General features: G+C 40.6%; 1 protein-coding gene across 32 annotated transcripts in view; it reads left to right on the top strand.

The window, feature by feature from the left end:
- The window catches only part of R3HDM2 (R3H domain containing 2), a 190697-nt gene that overhangs the window by 88120 nt on the left and 82356 nt on the right, over nucleotides 1-20221 (top strand). For 4 of the 32 annotated variants that reach the window (XM_074402794.1, XM_010337222.3, XM_074402787.1 and 1 more), the window contains exon 1: nucleotides 5917-6696. The exons of 24 other annotated variants lie outside the window; for them this stretch is intronic. The gene's annotated coding sequence lies outside the window, so the exon portion shown is untranslated. 4 more of the 32 variants (XM_010337224.3, XM_010337221.3, XM_074402783.1 and 1 more) reach the window with 3 other exon arrangements.

Here is a 20221-nt window from a genome sequence, read left to right as displayed (position 1 = left end):
GAGTGCAATGGCGCGATCTCAGCTCACCGCAACCTCCACCTCCTAGGTTCAGGCAATTCTCCTGCCTCAGCTTCCTCAGTAGCTGGGATTACAGGCACGCACCACCATGCCCAGCTAATTTTTTGTATTTTTAGTAGAGACGGGGTTTCACCATGTTGACCAGGATGGTCTTGATCTCTTGACCTCGTGATCCACCCGCCTCGGCCTCCCAAAGTGCTGGGATTACAGGCGTGAGCCACCGTGCCTGGCCTGGTCTACCATCTTAGGTGTTTTTCCTTTTTTCTTTTTCTTTTTAAAGATGGGGTTTCACCATATTGGTCAGGCTGGTCTTGAACTCCTGACCTCAGGTGATCCGCCTGTCTCAGCCTCCCAAAGTGCTAGGATTATAGGCGTGAGCCACCGGCATGCCCGGCTCTTATGTGTTTTTTCTTTGTTCCTCTTATTTTTTAATCACTTGTTGATTCTCTTGTTTTGCCTTTGAGTCTTTTGAACCTTTTGTACTGCATTTTAATCTTTGTAATTTATCTATTAGGTTCTGACTATGTCTTTTTGTATAGTTTTTTTTTTTTTTTTTTTAAGATGGGGTTTCGGGGCCGGGCGCGGTGGCTCAAGCTTGTAATCCCAGCACTTTGGGAGGCCGAGGCGGGTGGATCACGAGGTCAAGAGATCGAGACCATCCTGGTCAACATGGTGAAACCCCGTCTCTACTAATGGTGCAAAAAATTAGCTGGGCATGGTGGCGCGTGCCTGTAATCCCAGCTACGCCGGAGGCTGAGGCAGGAGAATTGCCTGAACCCAGGAGGCGGAGGTTGCGGTGAGCCAAGATCGCGCCATTGCACTCCAGCCTGGGTAACAAGAGCGAAACTCCGTCTCAAAAAAAAAAAAAAAAAAGATGAGGTTTCACCATGGTGGCCAGGCTGGTCTTGAACTCCTTACCTCAGGTGATCTACCTACCTAGGCCTCCCAAAGGTGCTAGGATTACAGGCGTGAGCCACCACCCCCGGCTGTATAGATTTTTTATTGGTTGCTCTAGAGATCTCTCTAGATCTCTCTGTATGCATGCACACATACACACACATATGTACACACAGATATGTGGTACATGTACACATGTATGTGTGTAGATATACACACCTTTTTTTTTTTTTTTTTTTTTTTGAAATGGGGTCTCACTGTCATCCAGGCTGGAGTGCAGTGATACAAGTATAGCTTATTGTAGCTTCAAACTCCTGGGCTCAAATGATCCTCCCACCTCAGCTTCCTGAGTAGCTGAGATGGATGGTAGGCATGTACCACCAACCCTGGCCAGTTTTTAAATTTTTTGTACAGATAGGGTCTCGCTATGTTGACCAGGCTGGTCTTGAACTCCTGCCCTAAGGTGATCTTCCTGCCTCAGCCTCCTTACATGCTGGGGTTACAGGTGTAAGCCACCATACCTAGTTACATGTAACTTTTAATATTTAGAATTAAGATTTTACCACTTTAGGTGGAGTCTTGAAACCTTACCACTATATATGTTTCCTTCCTATCCCTCTTAATGTTGTAGTTGCCTTATCTGTTATATCTACATACATTAAAAACCTCATCAACTTAAAATTTTTGCTCTCAAACATTAAACATTTTAAGGAACTCAATAGGAGAATTGCCTATTAAATGTAATCAAATATTTACCATTTATGTTTTTTTCTTTTATTTCTGGTTTTCTGTATTTTGTTGTACTATCATTTTCTTTTTGTAAAATGTCCTTTGACCATTCTTTTAGTGCAGATCTGCTACTGTGAATTCTCTTAGTTTTCCTTCATCTGAGAATGTCTTTATTTTATCTTTGTTACTGAAGGATATTTTCTCTGCATATAGAATACCGTATCTATAGTTTTTTCATTTAGCACTTTAAAAAAATGTTGTTCCACTTTCTTCTAGTTCTCATGTTTCTTTTCTTTTCTTTTTTTTTTTTTTTTTTTTTTTTTTTTTTTTTTTTTGAGATGGAGTTTTGCTCTTGTTGCCCAGGCTGGAGAGCAATGGCATGATCTTGGCTTACTACAACCTCTACCTCCTGGATTCAAACAATTCTCCTGCCTCAGCCTCCCAAGTAGCTGGGATTATAGGCAGCTGCCACCACGCCTGGCTAATTTTTTGTACTTTAGTAGAGACCAGGTTTCACCATGTTGGCCAGGCTAGTCTTGAACTCCTGACCTCAGGTGATCTGCCCACCTCAGCCTTCCAAAGTGCTGGGATTGCAGGTGTGAGCCACCATGCCTGGCCCTTGTTCTCCTGGTTTTTGATAAGAAATGTGAAGCTGCCAGGCATGGTGGCTGGTGTCTATAATCTTAGTTACTTGGGAGGCTGAAGTGGGAGAATTGCCTGAGGCCAGGAGTTCAAGAGAAATGTAGGCAACATAGCAAGAACTCTTCTCTAAAAAAATAAAATAAATATAGATTAGGGACATGGGGGCGCACGCCTGTAGTCCCAGCTACTTGAGAGCCAGAGGCAGGAGGCAGGAGGATTTCTTGAGCCCAGAAGTTTAAGGCTGCAATGAGTTGTAATCCTGCCTGTGTGCTCCAGCCTGATGATACAGCAAGATCTGTCTCTTAAAATATATTTTAAGAAATATATATATATATATATTTTAAGAAATATATATATATATTTTAAGAAATATATATATATGAAATATGAAGCATTTGAATCATTATTGCCTTAATAACAAATGCATCATCTCCTTTTGGTGGCCTTCAATATTTTTTCTTTTTGTTTTCAGCTGTTAGATTATGATTAATCCAGGAGTTTATCATGGATTTGTTTGTGTTTATCCTGCTTGGGGCAGCTGCTGAGCTTTGAATCCGCTGGGCTTTGTTAAACTTGTGAAGTTTGTATCCATTATTTCTTCAAATATTTCAGTATACTCTTTCTCCTCGCTTTCTGGGACTCTAATGTCCTGAATATTAGACATTTGGTATTGTTCCACTGGTCCTTGGTGATCTGAGATTTTTTTTTCCCCCCAATAAAGAATTTTTTTTTCTTCATTGTTGAGATTCAGTAGTCACATTTGATACCTATATTGATCTGTCTTCAAACTCGTTGACTCTTTCCCCTGTCATTTCTGTTCTGCTATTGAACTCATCAAGTGAGTTTTTATATTTTGGTTGTTATATTTTCCAGTTTCATTTGGTTCTTCTTTATATCCTCTGTTTCTTTGCTGAGACATTGTTTTTCCATTAGTTTCAAGAATGTTTGTCTTACCTTGTTGGAATATTTTTGTACTATGAGGCTGTTAATTTCAGTATTTGTGTCATCTTCATGTTTTGGCTGTTCATCTCTTTTTCTTATACAAATTCAGATTATCTGAGTTCTTCATATGCTGGGTAATTTTAGATTGTGTCCTGGAAAATTTGAATATTATATCATGAGTGTCGGGGTCTTGTTTAAATCCTGTGGTGAATATTGACTTTCATTTTAGCAGACATTCAACCTGGTTGGGTTCATCTTCAAGTTCTATGCAGCCTTTTGTGAGTGGTGATTCCAAAGTCTGTTCAATTTTTGAAGGCTCTATAGTGCTATTTAGATCTGCCTTGCATGTATATCACCTAGCCACTGACTATTCTTATAGTTCAGAATGATCTTAATGTTAGGAGACACATACTGAATTGTTATAGGTGTAAAGAGTCATCATGAAAGCATGTCAAATAGTTCTGAAATATATATATATACAGACACATATGCACGCACGTATATGTATACATAAGTTTGTATACGTGTCTAGGTGATGTGCTAGTTTTGCAAATTCTCTATATGTCAGAAATTTCTCAAGTGAAAATTTGGAGAGAACAAATAAGTAAAGGTCAAAAACACGTACTTCATCTCCTTAAAACCCACTAATGGTCTGTCATCTCATGAAGTGTAAAAGTTAGATTGCTTTCAGTGGTCAGTTTGGCCCTGTGGGATCAGTCTCCAACCCCCTAAGGCTTCTCATCTCACTCAGAGTAAAAGCCAGAGTCTTTTTTTCCCCTTTTGTATGACTCTTAATGAGTCTATCTCTTATTCCTAGAGCTTATCTTAGTGCCTGTCCCTAGTAAGAACGACCACACAAGTATTTGTCTAAATAAAAAGATGTGTCTTTGTGACAGGTTTTATTGTTTTCATCAGGATGCCTTGACCATAGCTATACATTATTTTGTGCTGTTGCACATGATGCACTGCCTGTAATAATCTATTACTTCCTGAGCAATAGAGATTATTACTATCTTTCCTTGGGCTCTTAAAAATTAAGACCTCTCCAGGCGCGGTGGCTCAAGCCTGTAATCCCAGCACTTTGGGAGGCCGAGGCGGGTGGATCACAAGGTCAAGAGATCGAGACCATCCTGGTCAACATGGTGAAACCCCGTCTCTACTAAAAATACAAAAAATTAGCTGGGCATGGTTGTGCGTGCCTGTAATCCCAGCTACTCAGGTGGCTGAGACAGGAGAATTGCCTAAACCCAGGAGGCAGAGGTTGTGGTGAGCCGAGATCGCGCCATTGCACTCCAGCCTGGGTAACAAGAGCGAAACCCCGTCTCAAAAAAAAAAAAAAAAAAAAAAAAATTAAGACCTGAGGCCAGGAGCGGTGACTTCTGCCTATAATCCCAGCACTTTGGGAGCCCAAGGCGGGAGGATTGCCTGAGGTCAGGAGTTCGAGACCAGCCTGACCAACATAGAGAAACCCTGTCTCTACTAAAAATACAAAATTAGCCAGCCATGGTGGCGCATGCCTGTAATCCCAGCTACTCGGGAGGCTGAGGCAGGAGAATTGCTTGAACCCAGGAGGCAGAGGTTGCAGTGAGCCGAGATTGCGCCATTGCACTCCAGCCTGGGCAACAAGAGTGAAATTCCATCTCAAAAAAATAAAAACAAGACCTGAGAGCCATATCTAAGCTTGCCATTCCAGAGCCATGTATACTTTCTTGAATAATTACTTTTCTTTCCTGGTCTCCTTTGTACCACTTTATTTTAATCTACTTATTGTCATCCCTGTACTTATATTCTCCATTCCCATCCTTTTTCATCAGTTCTGTCAGAAAGATGCCGTCATGGTTTCCTTATTCCCTCATTATATAGCCAAAGTATTTTTCCTTTCCTTTGGGGGCAAATAATAGGAAGAGAAACAGATAGATACTAGTATCCTGTGCTGTCTGCCTTCTGCCCCAAAGTGAAAAACAATTTTACTAAATATAGCTCGCTGGCAAGAAAATTCTCTATAGCTAGGTTTGATCTTAATTTTACATTTCTAAAGTCCAGCCCAGTAGCTTTTAGGCAGAGATCATATCTCTGGCCTCAATTATTTTGCAGGTAAGAAAAAGGTAAGGTAAATTTAAAGATGAACTTTTAGTTCAATACATATTTCCAACTTGTTATTCTTCACTAAAGAGACTATTTTGGTATCTCGACATATGCAGCAGAAAGGAGCTGCTGCTGTGTCTTTAAAAGCTATCCTCAGAGCAGTGTGGAGGCAGGCATGCCACTGAAGTACTTGAATGGGAGCGAGAAGAGGAGGTGGGGGGGGTGCTCTTAAAGCCTCCGTATGTATGTGTGTGTGTGTATGTCTGTGTGTGCCTGTGTCTATGTCTGTGAGTGTATGTGCCAGTGTGACTGTTGGCAGAGCTCTGGATGACATCTCTCTGAACAGCTGGGCCATGGTCGGCTTCAGAGCTCCTTGTCAGAGCAATTAGCTAGCTGGAGCCGCAGCAGCAAGATCAGTATCATTTCATTCAAGGGTGAAGGGGGCGGGAGAGGGCTGTGGGTGGGGGAAGAGGCACAGGTTTCCCAGAAGGAATTTCTTCCGGCAAAATTCCGGCAGAACAGATCTTTACAATGAAATCTCCATTAATAATGTGAGCTCGCTGTTGGTGTAAGTACAGATCCATCTGGGGTGAGTTTTGGATAATTTTCTTTCTTTCTTTATATAAAAGTCCTTGAACTCCACAGACTGGGTAAAAAGAAGCTATAAAGATATTTTTTCTATCTTGGCTGATTTAACTGTGTAATACGCGCTAGGGAAACTAGAGAATTTTTAAGTGCTAAGTTTTGTGAGGGTTTTTTGGGCATTTGGTTTGCTGCTTTTTATCTTTAAAATATTATAAAAATTAGGTTTGCCAGAACTTTTACTCTATTTAGATTTTACCTCTTCCATGGCTATTTCAGGCAATGCTTCATTCAGATGTTGCTTATGAGAACAGTGGTGATTTCTATTCTCTTTGGTGATGCTATTGACGCACATTGCAGGAAGCAGGGATTCCCCTATAAATATCCTTCACTGTGTCATTACCCAGCTATCCATCCACACCTGGCTGGCGAATGTGCCTCTCTGTCCTATATCTTTATGTAACTATCCCCTAGGCTTTAAATGTGATAAGAAATAGCCTTTGCTATATCTAGGGAGCTTTTTTGATTATGAACATCTTAGGATTTTGTTTAAAACCTTTTTACTAAAAGTGCCTTTTGATGTGTTGAGATTGTCACGTGGATTTCTTCTAGGTTATTGATTCTTATTTTGTAGTACTTGTTTCTTATAATTGGCTTGTTTTTATTTGCTGGCCTTGGCTTCTAAAGAGTGCAGAGATGGGATTCCCTCTACCTCCAGTGACGTAGTGATTTTGTTTGCAGTCTTTTTCTTCTGAGAGGGAGGGGATGGAGAGAAGGAAGAAGAAAAATCCATCTGAAGCGGTGCGTTCTTCCTTCTATATGACTTGATGTTGGTAACTGGGTGCCATTGAATAGAGCTGAAACCGAAGTGGGATGTTATAAAGGTGCTATAATTTTGTTTGTTTCCTTTTAGAATAGGCTCAGACCGAAGTCAGAATTACTAAAGCAAGGTGCCTGGATTAACCCTGTATGTCCTGCTGTTAATTTTTACCTAATTACTTTTTCTAAATAAGGAAAGAAAAGAACTCGTGAGCCAGGTTTCTGGAACCAGGATCCATGAATAATTTTAGGTTGAGTTTTGGAATTTGGAATTTTTCTGCCTTATTTGCACAGTTTGTACACTGTTTCTCAGACCTAAAAAATAGGTAGTTATGTAAAATTCCTTGCCACTGTAGTTGAGAATAAAATTCTAATTTTGAATATATATAGCTAAAGCAAAGCTTTAGGAAGAAATTGTTAGATATACTCTTAGGTGTGAGCATAACAGCCCAACCCATCTTTTTTTGGATTGAGTGTCTGGGCTTCCAGTCCCTTTTTATGCGACTCCATTTTAATACCATTGATCTCTAGAGGGCTGCAGAGGTCAATTTGAAAAACTCAGTAAACTAGAGCCTAGGAAAATTGAAGGTTTGCCTATCTGTCAATGTGTGTTTGGTCAGCATATGTGGAAAAGTGCTTTTAAGAATGTGCTGGTTTATTTTCTATCTTGATTTTCTTTTCAGTTCTGTGCTTTCATTTACTCAATTCTTTGTGTGAAGTGAAAAGAGTAATAATGTCTACTTCTCAGCTTACATTAGGCATTCTTATTTTTCTATGATAGTTCAATTATATTAATAATTATTACAGCCATAAATGTTTCAAACCAACACAAGCTATTTGTTTTGGGTGGGGGTGGAGGGGTAGGAGAAAGAAAAGGAAGATAATCCTAGGGCAAATGGAGAGAATTCTAGAAGAATAACCTATTTAGAAGCTTGCCAGAGACAGGAGCTATAAGGGTTAAGAGAAATTCCACCACATCCTTGCATCTTGACATTGCAGCAAATTTGTGGATAATTTCTTGCTAGCTTTTCAGGAAACCCCTGTGGTGGACAACCCTCATTAATCGTTGCTGGGAGACTGCTCTGACGTCACTGGGAGCAGTTCCCTGTCTGCAACTAGGACAGGAATAGCCTTTGAGGGGGAAGAAAACTGCTGTGAAATTAAAAGATGACGGTTTTGTTTACTTAGTTTTCCTTTCATTTGAGGGTAGACAAGATAAACCTGAAGTCTTTTTAAAATGTTTGTCGTTACCAAGGGAAAATTTGCCAAAAGTTATTTTTATTTCAACTGGAAGTGCTTTCTTCTTTTGAAATCTTTATTTTCTAACCATTCTAACCAAGATTTTGGAAAAGGTCAAGGAAAAAGAAAAGCTGTTGAAAAATGTTAGAGAAGTAAGATTTCTGTTTCTTTTTATCCCCTTTCCCCCCAACTTTTTATGTTTTTGGAAGAAGGAAAGATCAAGAACCACTTTTATAAATCATTGTTTTTAGCATCATCCTGTTTGGGATAATTAAAAATTTTATTCATATGTATATATATATATATATATATATATATATATATATATATATATATATATATATATATATATATATGTTGGAAGGACTTTCTGGCCAAATTGATAGGGGCCATTACTGTGCCTAGACGTTACTATACCAACTTAATTATCTTCTCTCTGATATCTTCCCCTCCTAGCCCACTCCCTTAACAGCTCCCAATGTTAAAAGCTTCCCTTTGTTTGTTTGTTTGTTTGTTTTGAGATGGAGTCTTGCTCCGTCCCCCAGGCTGGAGTACAGTGGCATCATCTTGGCTCACTGCCATCTCCATCTCCTGGGTTCAAACAATTCACCTGCCTCAGCCTCCAGAGTAGCTGGGATTACAGGCGCATGCCACCACACCCGGCTAATTTTTGTATTTTTGGTAGAGACAGGGTTTCACCATGTTAGCCAGACTGGTCTGGAATTCCTGACCTCATGATCTACCTGCCTCGGCCTCCCAAAGTGCTGGGATTATAGGCGTGAGCCACTGAGTCTGGCAAGAGCTTCTCTTTAGAAAAAACTTACTGGTTGAATGCTTGCCCCCTGGAATTCAAATCCCAGCTTTGCCAGTTGCTGCTCTTTGACTTTGGCCAAATTAATGTCTCCATATCTTCATTTGTAAAACGGGTCAGCCATGGTGGCCCACACCTGTAATCCCAGCACTTTGGGAGGCTGAGGTAGATGGATCACTTGAGGTCAGGAGTTTGAGACTAGCCTGGCCAACATGGTGAAAGCCCTTCTCTACTAAAACTACAAAAAAAGGTATGGTGGCGCACGCCTGTAATTCCAGCTACTGGGTGGAGGTCACAGTGAGCTGAGATCATACCACTGCACTCTGGTCTGGGCAACAGAGCAAGACTCTGCCTTTTACACACACACACACACACACACACACACACACACACACACACTTGTAAAATGACGATAATAGTACCCACTTTCTAGGGTTGTTTTGAAGATTAAAAGAGTTAATATATACATAATAAAGCTTTTAAAACAGTTTCTGGTCATTTTAAAGACTTAGTTAGCAGTAGCCATTATTATAAATATTTAGAAATAGAAGGCCGGGCGCTGTGGCTCACGCCTGTAATCCCAGCACTTTGGGAGGCCGAGGCGGGTGGATCACGAGGTTAAGAGATCAAGACCATCCCGGTCAACATGGTGAAACCCCGTCTCTACTAAAAATACAAAAATTAGCTGGGCATGGTGGCACGTGCCTGTAGTCCCAGCTACTAGGGAGGCTGAGGCAGGAGAATTGCCTGGACCCAGGAGGCGGAGGTTGCGGTGAGCCGAGATCGCGCCATTGCACTCCAGCCTGGGTAACGAGAGCGAAACTCCGTCTCAAAAATAAAATAAAATAAAATAAAATAAAATAAATATATAAATAAATATTTAGAAATAGAGTCCAGCTGGGGTGGCAGAATGAGATGAGACACACACACACACACACACACACACACACACACTCACTCTCTCTCTCTCTCTCTCTCTCAATGATAATAATAATAATAATAATTTTTTAAAAAAAACAAGGGGATATACCATTTGTGTCTTCAGATCACATGTAATTTTTGAGGAAGCCAGAAGAGATTTTTGAATGATGTAGGATATTGAGTTTTTTGAATGATCATAAGGGCCCAGCATGGTGGCTCATGCCTGTAATCCCAGCACTTTAATTTGGGAGGCTAAGGTGGGTGGATCACTTGAGGTGTGAGGTTCAAGTCCAGCCTGGACTATATGGTGAAACCCCATCTCTACCAAAAATACAGATAAATTAGCTGGGCGTGGTGGCTTATGCCTATGGTCCCCATTACTCAGGAGGTTGAGGCAGGAGGACCACTTGAACATATCCAACCAATATGGATACAAATTCTGTGCTAATATGGAAACAAAGTTTAGAAAGATACACCTCAAAACATTGCTGCTGTTAGTAGCAGTTATGTCTGAGTTCTTGATCGTGGGCGGTTTTTTTTTTTTGTTTTCTTCTCTATACTTGTGCATGTTTTTTGTAAGTATAAAGAAACCTGCAGTATTTTTCTAATCACAAAAAGAATTTAAAATTATAAAAATTTCTAATGTTCGTATCTGACTGATGAAAATTTTTACCATCTGTTAAATTCAAATAAATGTGATGACCTGTATAATCTGGACATAGTGTTTGGAACACAGTAAATGTTCAGTAAGTGATAACTGCTGCTATTATTAGTTGAGAAAGATAGCTTCCTATGATTAGAGTTTGGGGCTTTCATTTGGGAGATAACATCTCTGAGAAGATATCCTCTTCATGCAGCTTCTTGTCCTTCTGAGGTTAATAAATATGCTTTCTTTCTATACCTGCTAGCCCAAGATCTTTATACATACACACACAAGGTTATAGAACTAGAGTGCAATGTTTTGATTTTTGTTTTGGTTGGTATAGAGGAAATTTAACATGGAGAGAGGCCTACTAGTGACTTTCTTTGCATCGACTTAAAATGCTTTAATACAATTTATGACTCCCACTGAAAGTTGATTCTACCCCATTTCTGGGTTGTCTCCTTAAGAATTCTTGGGAAATTTGGGCTGGGCATTGTGGCTCATACAGCACGTTGGGAGGCCAAGGTAGGCAGATCCCTTGAGCCCAGGAGTTTGAAACCAGCTTAGGCAAGATGGTGAGACCTGGTCTCTACCCCAAAAAAAAAAAAAAAAAAAAAAAAATCAGCCAGATGTGGTAGTATGGCCCTGTAGTTTCAGCTACTTTGGAGGCTGAAGCAGGAGGATCACTTGAGCCCATGAGGTTGAGGCCACAGTGAACTGAGATAGCGCCACTGTACTTCATCTAGCTGGGCAACAGAGTGAAACCCTCTCTCTTTTTTTAAAAAAAAAAAAAGAAAGAAAATTCTTGGGAAATTTGAAATAGCATTACAGAAAAGATTTTCTCTGTTCTAAGAATTTCTGAAATTTTGTCTGTTGCTTCTCATGTTAGTCTGCTATGTAGGTCCCTTGGAACTCAGTGCCGACAAATGAGATCTCGACATCCATTTACATTTTTACAAATAATTTTCTTTTTTTAAATATTTTGCATTTTAGGTTTTGGGGTACATGTGAAGAACATGCAAGATTGCTGCATAGGTACACACATGGCAGTGTGATTTGCTGCCTTCCTCCCCTTCACCTGTATTTGGCATTTCTCCCCATGCTATCTCTCCCCAACTCCCCATCCCCCACTGTCCCTCCCCTATTTCCCCCTGCATTTCCCCTGCTGACAGACCCCAGTGTGTGATGCTCCCTTCCCTGTGTCCATGTGTTTTCATTGTTCAACACCCACCTATGAGTGAGAACATGTGGTGTTTGATTTTCCGTTCTTGTGTCAGTTTGCTGAGAATGATGGTTTCCAAGTTCATCCATGTCCCTACAAAGGACACGAACTCATTGTTTTTTATGGCTGCATAGTATTCCCTGGTGTATATGTGCCATGTTTTCTCTGTCCAGTCTGTCATCGATGGGCATTTGGGTTGGTTCCAGGTCTTTGCTGTTGTTGACAGTGCTGCAGTGAACATTCGTGTGCATGTGTTCTTATAGTAGAACGATTTATAATCCTTTGGATATATACCCAGTAATGGGATTGCTGGGTCAAATGGAATTTCTATTTCTAGGTCCTTGAGGAATCGCCACACTGTCTTCCACAATGGTTGAACTAATTTACACTCCCACCAACAGTGTAAAAGTGTCCCTGTTTCTCCGCATCCTCTCCAGCATCTGTTGTCTCCAGATTTTTTAATGATCGCCATTCTAACTGGCGTGAGATGGTATCTCAATATAGTTTTGATTTGCATTTCTTTAATGGCCAGTGATGATGAGCATTTTTTCATATATTTGGTGGCCCCATGTATGTCTTCTTTTGTAAAGTGTCTGTTCATATGCTTTGCCCACTTTTGAATGGGTTTGTTTGTTTTTTTCTTGTAAATCTGTTTTAGTTCTTTGTAGATTCTGGATATCAGCTTTGACAAATAGTTTTCAAAAATTTATTTGAAAAATTACTTTTTACCTTTAAGAATCTACTTATAAGTAAAGCACAGGAGATAATTTTGCAATGTAAATGTTAGCATGCCTAGCTCGAAAAACCTTTGTTTCTATTCCATAGCCTCTTATTATTTTTTTTAACTTTTATTTTAGGTTTGGGGGTACACGTGAAGGTTTGTTAAACAGGTAAACACAGGCATCCCCAAACTTTTTACACAGGGGGCCAGTTCACTGTCTCTCAGACCGTTGGAGGGCCGCCACATACTGTGCTCCGCTCACTGACCACCAATGAAAGAGTTGCCCCTTCCTGAAGTGCGGTGGGGGCCGGATAAATGGCCTCGGGGGGCCACGTGCGGCCTGCGGGCCGTAGTTTGGGGACACTTGGGTAAACATGTGTCACAGGGGTTTGTGGTATGTATGATTTCACCACCAGTGTTAGGCCCAGAACCCAATAATTATCTTTTCTGTTCCTCTCACCCTCCTCCATCAAGTAGACCCCAGTGTCTTTTGTTCTCTTCTGTGTGTTCATAACTTCTTATCATTTAGTTACACTTGTAAGTGATAATGTGCAGTATTTAGTTTTCTGTTCCTGCCTTAGTTTGCTAAGGACAATAGCCTTGAGCTTCATCTATGTTCCTGCAAAAGACTTAAGCTTGTTCTTTTTTGTGGCTGCATAGTATTCCAGTATATAGACCACATTTTCTTTATATAGTCTTGTGATTGATCGGCATTTAAGTTGATTCTATGTCTTTGCTACTGTGAATAGTGCTGTAGTGAACATTCATGTGAATGTGTCTTTATGTTGGTAGAATTATTTATATTCCTCTGTATATATACCCAGTAATGGGATTGCTGGGTTGAGCGTTAGTTCTGCTTTTAACTCTTTCTGAGGAATCACCATCCTGCTTTCCATAATTATTGAACTAATTTACTCTCCCACCAACTTTAAGTTTTTGCTGTATAAGTGTTTTTGCTGTAACCTTACCAGCATCTCTTATTTTTTTACTTCTTTTTTTTTTTTTTTTTTTTGAGATGGCTGGAGTGCAGTGGCACGATCTCCACTCACTGCAACCTCTGTCTCCTGGGTTCAAGTGATTCTCCTGCCTCAGCCTCTGAGTAGCTGGGATTACAGGCACCTGCCACCTTGCCTGGCTAATTTTTGTGTTTTTAGTAGAGACGGGGTTTCACCTTGTTGGCCAGGCTGATCTCGAACTCCTAACCTCTGGTGAGCCACCTGCCTCAGCCTCCCAAACTGCTAGTATGAGCCACCATGCCTGGCCACTTTTTGGCTTTTTAATAATAGGCATTCTGACTGGTGTGAGGTATGAAATAATTAAAAAACCGTGGTATGTTATCTCATTGTAGGTGTTTTTGGTTGGCATTTCTCTAATTATCAGTGAGAATGAGCTTTTCTTCATATGCTTATTATCCGAATGTATGTCTTCTTTTGAGAAATGACTATTAATGTCCTTTGCCCACTTTTTTTTTTTTTTTTTTTTTTTGAGACGGAGTTTTTGCTCTTGTTACCCAGGCTGGAGTGCAATGGCACGATCTCGGCTCACCGAAACCTCCGCCTCCTGGGTTCAGGCAATTCTCCTGCCTCAGCCTCCTGAGTAGCTGGGATTGCAGGCACGTGCCACCATGCCCAGCTAATTTTTTGTATTTTTAGTAGAGACGAGGTTTCACCATGTTGACCAGGATGGTCTCGATCTCTTGACCTTGTGATCCGCCCGCCTCGGCCTCCCAAAGTGCTGGGATTACAGGCTTGAGCCACCGTGCCCGGCTCCTTTGCTCACTTTTTAATGGGATTGTTTGTTTTTCTCCTGTTAATCTAAGTTCCTTGTAGATGATGGATCTCCTGGGCTCAAGCAGTCCTCCTGCCTCAGCCTCCCAAATTGCGGTGTTTACAGTGGTGAGCCACCACGCCTGGCTGATACTGATAATCCCAACACCTTGGGAGGCTGAGGTGGGAGGATCATGTGAGACAGGAGTTCAAGGCAGCCTGGGTAACGTAATAAGACCCTGCTTCTCCAAAAAAAACCAAAAAAACAAAAAACTGGCTGTGGTGGTGCCTACCTGTAGTCCTGTAGTCCTAGCTGGAGTACAGTGGTCTCAATCATAGCTTACTATAGCCTCAACCTCCTGGACTATAGTCCTAGCTACAGGCAGGCGCCACTCCCTGTTTGGGAGGCTGAGGCAGCAGAATGATTGGTTGAGCCTAGGAGTTCAGAGTTGCAATGAGCTGTGACTAGGCCACTGCACTCCAGCCTGGGCAACCTAGCAAGATGTTGTCACTTAAAAGAAAAAAAGGGGCCGGGTGCGGTGGCTCACTCCTGTAATCCCAGCACTTTTTTCGGGGGAGGCCAAGGTGGGTGGATCATGAGGTCAAGAGATTGAGACCATCCTGGCCAACATGGTGAAACCCTATCTCTACTAAAAATACAAAAATTAGCTGGGTGTGGTGGCATGCACCTGCGGTCCCAGCTACTTGGGAGGCTGAGGCGGAAGAATCGCTTGAACCCAGGAGGCGGAGGTTGCAGTGAGCCAAGATTGTGCCACTGCACTCCAGCCTGGCGACAGAGCAACACTCTTCTCAAAAAAAAAAAAAGAAAGAAAGAAAGAAAAAAAGGGTGGCCGGGTGTGATGGCTTACATCTGTAATCCTAGCACTTTGGGAGGCTGAGGCAGGCGGATCGCCTGAGGTCAGGAGTTTTAGACCAGCCTGGCCAATGTGGTGAAAGCTTGTGTCTACTAAAAATACAAAAATTAGCTGGACAAGGTGGCAGGTGCCTGTAATCTCAGATACTTGGGAGATTAAGGCAAGAGAATCACTTGAACCAGGAGGCGGAGGTTGCAAGATCACAGTATTGCACTCCAACCTGGGTGACAGAGGGAGACTCTGTCTCAAAAAAAAAAAAAAAAAAAAAAGTATGCGAAATTGACCAGATCACAGATCAGCAGTTCTAAATTACATATATTAAAATATATATTATATATTTTGTAGCAACAGGGTCTTGCTCTGTTGCCGAGGCTGGAGTGCAATGGCCCAATCTTAGCTCACTATAGCCTCAACCTCCTAGGCTCAAGGAATCCTCCTGCTGTAGCCTCTCAAATAGCTAGGAATACACATAGGTAACACTACACCCAGCTAACTTTTTTTTTTTTTTGGTAGAGTTGGGGTCTCACTATGTTACCTAGGCTGGTCTCAAACTGCTGGCCTCAGGTTATCCTCCTGCCTTGGCCTCCCAGAGTGCTGGGATTACAGGCCTGAGCCACGACACCTGGCCAACAGCCCTAAATCAAAATCTTTAGCTCTCAGTATATTGAAGCATGGGAAGTTTTAATATTGCGATTTTAGCTGGGCAGCACTCCCTACGTTAATTCCTTAGTTTATCCTGGTGTTGGTTTTCTAGCAGTTTAAAGATTCTTGAATTTCTTTACTGAAATTAAACAAGGAAAAATTTCCAGGGTTTTTGGGATCCCTTGTTATTTGCATAGATCCATTGTCTTTGCTGTTCACTCTTTGCCCCATTCATTTTTAGTATAACAGAATGGCACCATTTCTTACTTGTCTGTAGAGACTATTCTCTGACAGTTTTTGCAGCAGTTTCTATGGAAAATGCTTTATTTTAAAAAATTTAAAAAGCAAGGGAAATCTCATCTTTTAGCTCTTAGTGATAGAGCCTGTTGCCATGGAATCTTGGATCAGATTGGCTGACCCAGGGGCCAATGAGCAGATAGAACAAAAACACATTATCATTTAACTTTGCAGAATTTATTATTCGGTGATAGGTGACATTAATACCATAACTGTATATAGAAGCTGGGAAATAAATGCTTCAAAAATGGTATAAGGTGTTTTTAAAATTTACTGTTAAATATAAATATGATAATTACATATTCTTAATGTGATTTGATTGGGAGAGGATATGGTGGAAAATACCTACCACCTGTCTGCGAATTGGGCTGCTACTGCAGTCAGTTGGACATGTGCCAAGTCTGAGTCTAACTGTGGCCTTCTAGACCAGAGGAGATTTTTTTTTAAATATATGAACCAACCTCCCTCCTTCCTTTCTTTCCTCCCTCCCTCCCTCTTCCCTCCTTCCTTTCCTTCCTTCCCTCCCTCCCCTTCCCTCCCTCCCTTCCCTTCCCTCCTTCCTTTCCCTTCCCTCCCCCTTCCTCTCCCTCCTTCCCTCCTTCCTTCCTTCCTTCCTTCCCTCCCTCCCTCCCTCCCTCCCTCACTCACTATGGGGGTGAAGTCCAGAAATCTGTATTTTTTTTATTTATTTATTTATTTATTTATTTTTGAGATGGAGTTTTGCTCTTGTCACCCAGGCTGTGCGATCTCAGCTCACTCTAACCTCTGCCTCCCAGGTTCAAGAGATTCTCCTGCCTCAGCCTTCAAGTAGCTGGAATTACAGGCGCCCACCACCATGCCCAGCCAATTTTTTTGTATTTTTAGTAGAGACAGGGTTTCACCATGTTGGCCAGGATGGTCTCCAACTCCTGACCTCAGGTGATCAATCTGCCTTGGCCTCCCAAAGTGATGGGATTACAGGCATGAGCCACTGCACCTGGCCTGAAGCTGCCTTTCTTACTTGATAGCTTTTAAGGCTGAATCGGAAATTAATAGCTTTTTTCTTCCATGTTTTTCTTTTTTTCTCCTCTAATCTGACATGGTAGATCTCTGTCAACATTATATAGTGTTTCTCTGTTTGGTCTGGAGATAGAGGAATAGCTGGGGGTAGCCACCATGTTTTCCATCTTTACTTCTTTAGCTTGTTTGTATATATTGACTTAGGTCTGGGATATTTCACTGAGCTCAGTGTTGGTTCCTTGTCATAGCAGATCATGGCGCATATCTTTTCCTATTTTATTGCCCAAGAGATTAAGAATGATTCATTCATAGAAATTTCCCTCTCTAGGTCCTGTAAATGAAGGAAGTCAAGAGTTTCATGTTTCCCTTCTTACACTTTATGTCAAGGGATACTTGAGAAATTGTGGTGGGTCTTATTCTTTGCTCTCCCAGTGTTCTCATACTCAGCTATTTACAGAGCTGAAGGATTGAAAGAAATATCCAGAGGTCCATGAGTTTATTATTCTCTTTTGAGCTACTCAAGTCTCTGTAAGATATGCACATTTCATTATACCATCACCCCTGTCTCAGGAAAAACCAATTTTAAATTCTCTATTAAGCAAAGAGGGATAAAAAAATGTGCTCAGTATCTGACTGGATTACTTACCCTAGGGTAAGAATAAGGGATGTGGTTTGGTTCATTGGGTAAGCACAAAGCAGGAGGAAATAGTATCACATTAGACTCACAGGTTATAAGTTTGAACCTCACTTAGTTCACACAGTTTTTCAGATCTTGCAGATTTTTTCTTGCTAAGCTTTATTTTGAATGGGAATCATTGATCTCTCAGATGAGGATTGTGCAAAGCCATCCTGATCTGAATTTGGGAAAGCAGCAGGCCATTTTGAGAAAACAGGGTGGTATCAAAGAAAACATGAATTTGGAGCCATTTTTGAGTTGAATTCTAGCTTTGCCACTTACTTTTTTTTTTTTTGGAGACAGGGTCTCACTCCAGGCTGGAGTGCTGGAGTGATGAGATCACAGCTCACTGCAGCCTTGACCTCCTAGGCTCAAGTGATCCTCCCACCTCTGCCTCCCAAGTAGCTGGGACTATGACTACAGGTGCGCGTCACTACACTTGGTTTTGTAGGAGATAGGGTCAAAGAACAGACACTGGTGGTCAGGTCATTTAAGGTCTTGTAGACCATTTTAGGGACATTAGCTCTGAGTGAGATGGAGAGCTATTGGGAGATTTTGAGCAAAGGCATAAAATGATCTGATGATGTTTTTGTTTACAAAGTACTGTGGTGTGGGGTGGTGAAAGTGGAAGCAAAGAGACCAATTAGAGGGATGTTGCAATTATTCAGCCAAGAGAGGATGGTGGAACGATTAGGCAAGAAAAAGAAATAAAAGGCATCAAAATTAGAAGAGAAGAAGTAAAATTATCTCTATAATTGCAGATGGTGGGATCTTAGATATAGAAAATCCTAAAGATTCCACAAAAACACACTTTAGAATTAATAAATGCCAGCCAGACACGGTGCCTCATGCTTGTAATCCCAGCACTTTGGGGGGCCGAGGCTGGTGGATCACCTGAGGTCAGTTCAAGACCAGCCTGGCCAACATGATGAAACCCTGTCTTTACTAAAAATACAAAAAATTAGCTGGGCATGGTGATGGACGCCTGTAATCCTAGCTACTTAGGAGGATGAGGCAGGAGAATCACTTGAACCTGGGAGGCGGAGGTTGCAGTAAGCCGAGATCGCCCGTTGCACTCTAGCCTGGGAGACAAGAGCAAAACTCTGTCTCCAAAAAAAAAAAAAAAAAAAAAAAAGAATAAATGCATTCAGCAAAATAGCATACAAAGTTATCACAAAAATCAGTTGCATTTCTGTACATTAATAATGAACAATCTGAGAAGGAAATCTGGAAAACAATTCCATTTACAATAGCATCAAAAAGAATAAAATACTTAGGAATTATCTAAGGACATGAGAGACGTACACAATAAAAACTATAAACCATTGCTGAAAGAAAGAAAATATAAATGAAAACACATCCCATGCTCATGGATTGAAAGACCTAATATTGTTAAGATCTCAGTACCACCCAAAGTGATCTACAGGCTCATTGCAATCCCCATCAAAATCCCAATTATGTTTTTTTGCAGAAATGGAAAAACTCATCTTAAAATTTGTATGGAATCTGAAAGGATTCCAAACAGCCAAAACAGTCTTGAAAAAGAGCAAAGCTGAAGGACTTATTCCTGACTTCAAAACATACTACAAAAGCACAGTAATCAAAACAATGTAGTACTGGTGTAAAGATATACACCAATGGAATAGAATAGGGAAAGAAACCTTCATATATATGGTCAAATGATTTTTGACAAAGGTGGTGATACAGTTTGGATCTGGTGAGGATGTGGAGAAATTGGGACATTTGTGCACTGTTGGCAAGAATGTCAAATGTTACAGCCACCATAGAAAATACAGCAGTTCCTCAAAAAAATTAAACATAGAATTAACATCTGATCCAGAAATCCTACTTCTGGATATATATCCAAATGTATTGAAAACAAAGTCTCAAGTAGATACTTGTAAATTCATGTTTATAGCAGCATTGTTCACAATAACTAAAACATGGAAACAACCCAAGTGTCCATCAACAGAATGGATTTCAAAATGTGTTATATACAGGCAGCAAAATATTATGTAGCCTTTAAAGGAAGTAAATTCTGACATATTATGCTACAGTTTGGATGTATCTTGAGGACATTATGATAAGTAAAACAAGCCAGTAACAAAAAGACAAATACTATATGATTCTACTTTACTTACATGAGGTAGTTAAGAGTTGTCAAAATCATAGAGGCAGAAAATAGGGGGGAATGATTGATTGCTAGAGGGGAGGGGGAAATGGTGAGTTACTGTTTAATGAGTACAGAATTTCAGTTTTACAAGATGAAAAGAGTTACAGAGATGGATATTGGTGATGGTTATATAACATTATGAATATATTTAATACCCCTGAATTGTATGGATAAAAATGATTAAGATAATAAATTTTATGTTATATATATTTTACCATAATTTTAAAAATTGGAAATAAGAGAGAGGATGGTGGTAGTATACAGTAGAAATGTAGGAACTCATCAGGTTTTGGATATATTTTCAAATTAGAGTCAAAAGGATTTGCTTCCAGTTCACTTTGAGCTTCAGTTTACCCTACAAAATAGGAATAATAATATCTACCTGTAAAGTGGCTAGGCTCTATGTATACAGTAGAATGGTAAATAAGAAACATTCTACAAGTGAAGTCTCCTTAGGATCTGAGCCATCAAATAGTGTGTGTTCCTTCTTCACCTGGTCAGCCTAACTAACCATCAGGGTAA

The sequence above is a fragment of the Saimiri boliviensis genome, chromosome 7 (genome assembly GCF_048565385.1).
Source record: "Saimiri boliviensis isolate mSaiBol1 chromosome 7, mSaiBol1.pri, whole genome shotgun sequence".
Taxonomy (NCBI): Eukaryota; Metazoa; Chordata; class Mammalia; order Primates; family Cebidae; genus Saimiri; species Saimiri boliviensis.
Note: the sequence above shows the minus strand (reverse complement) of the source record. Positions and strands in the feature narration are given on the sequence as shown.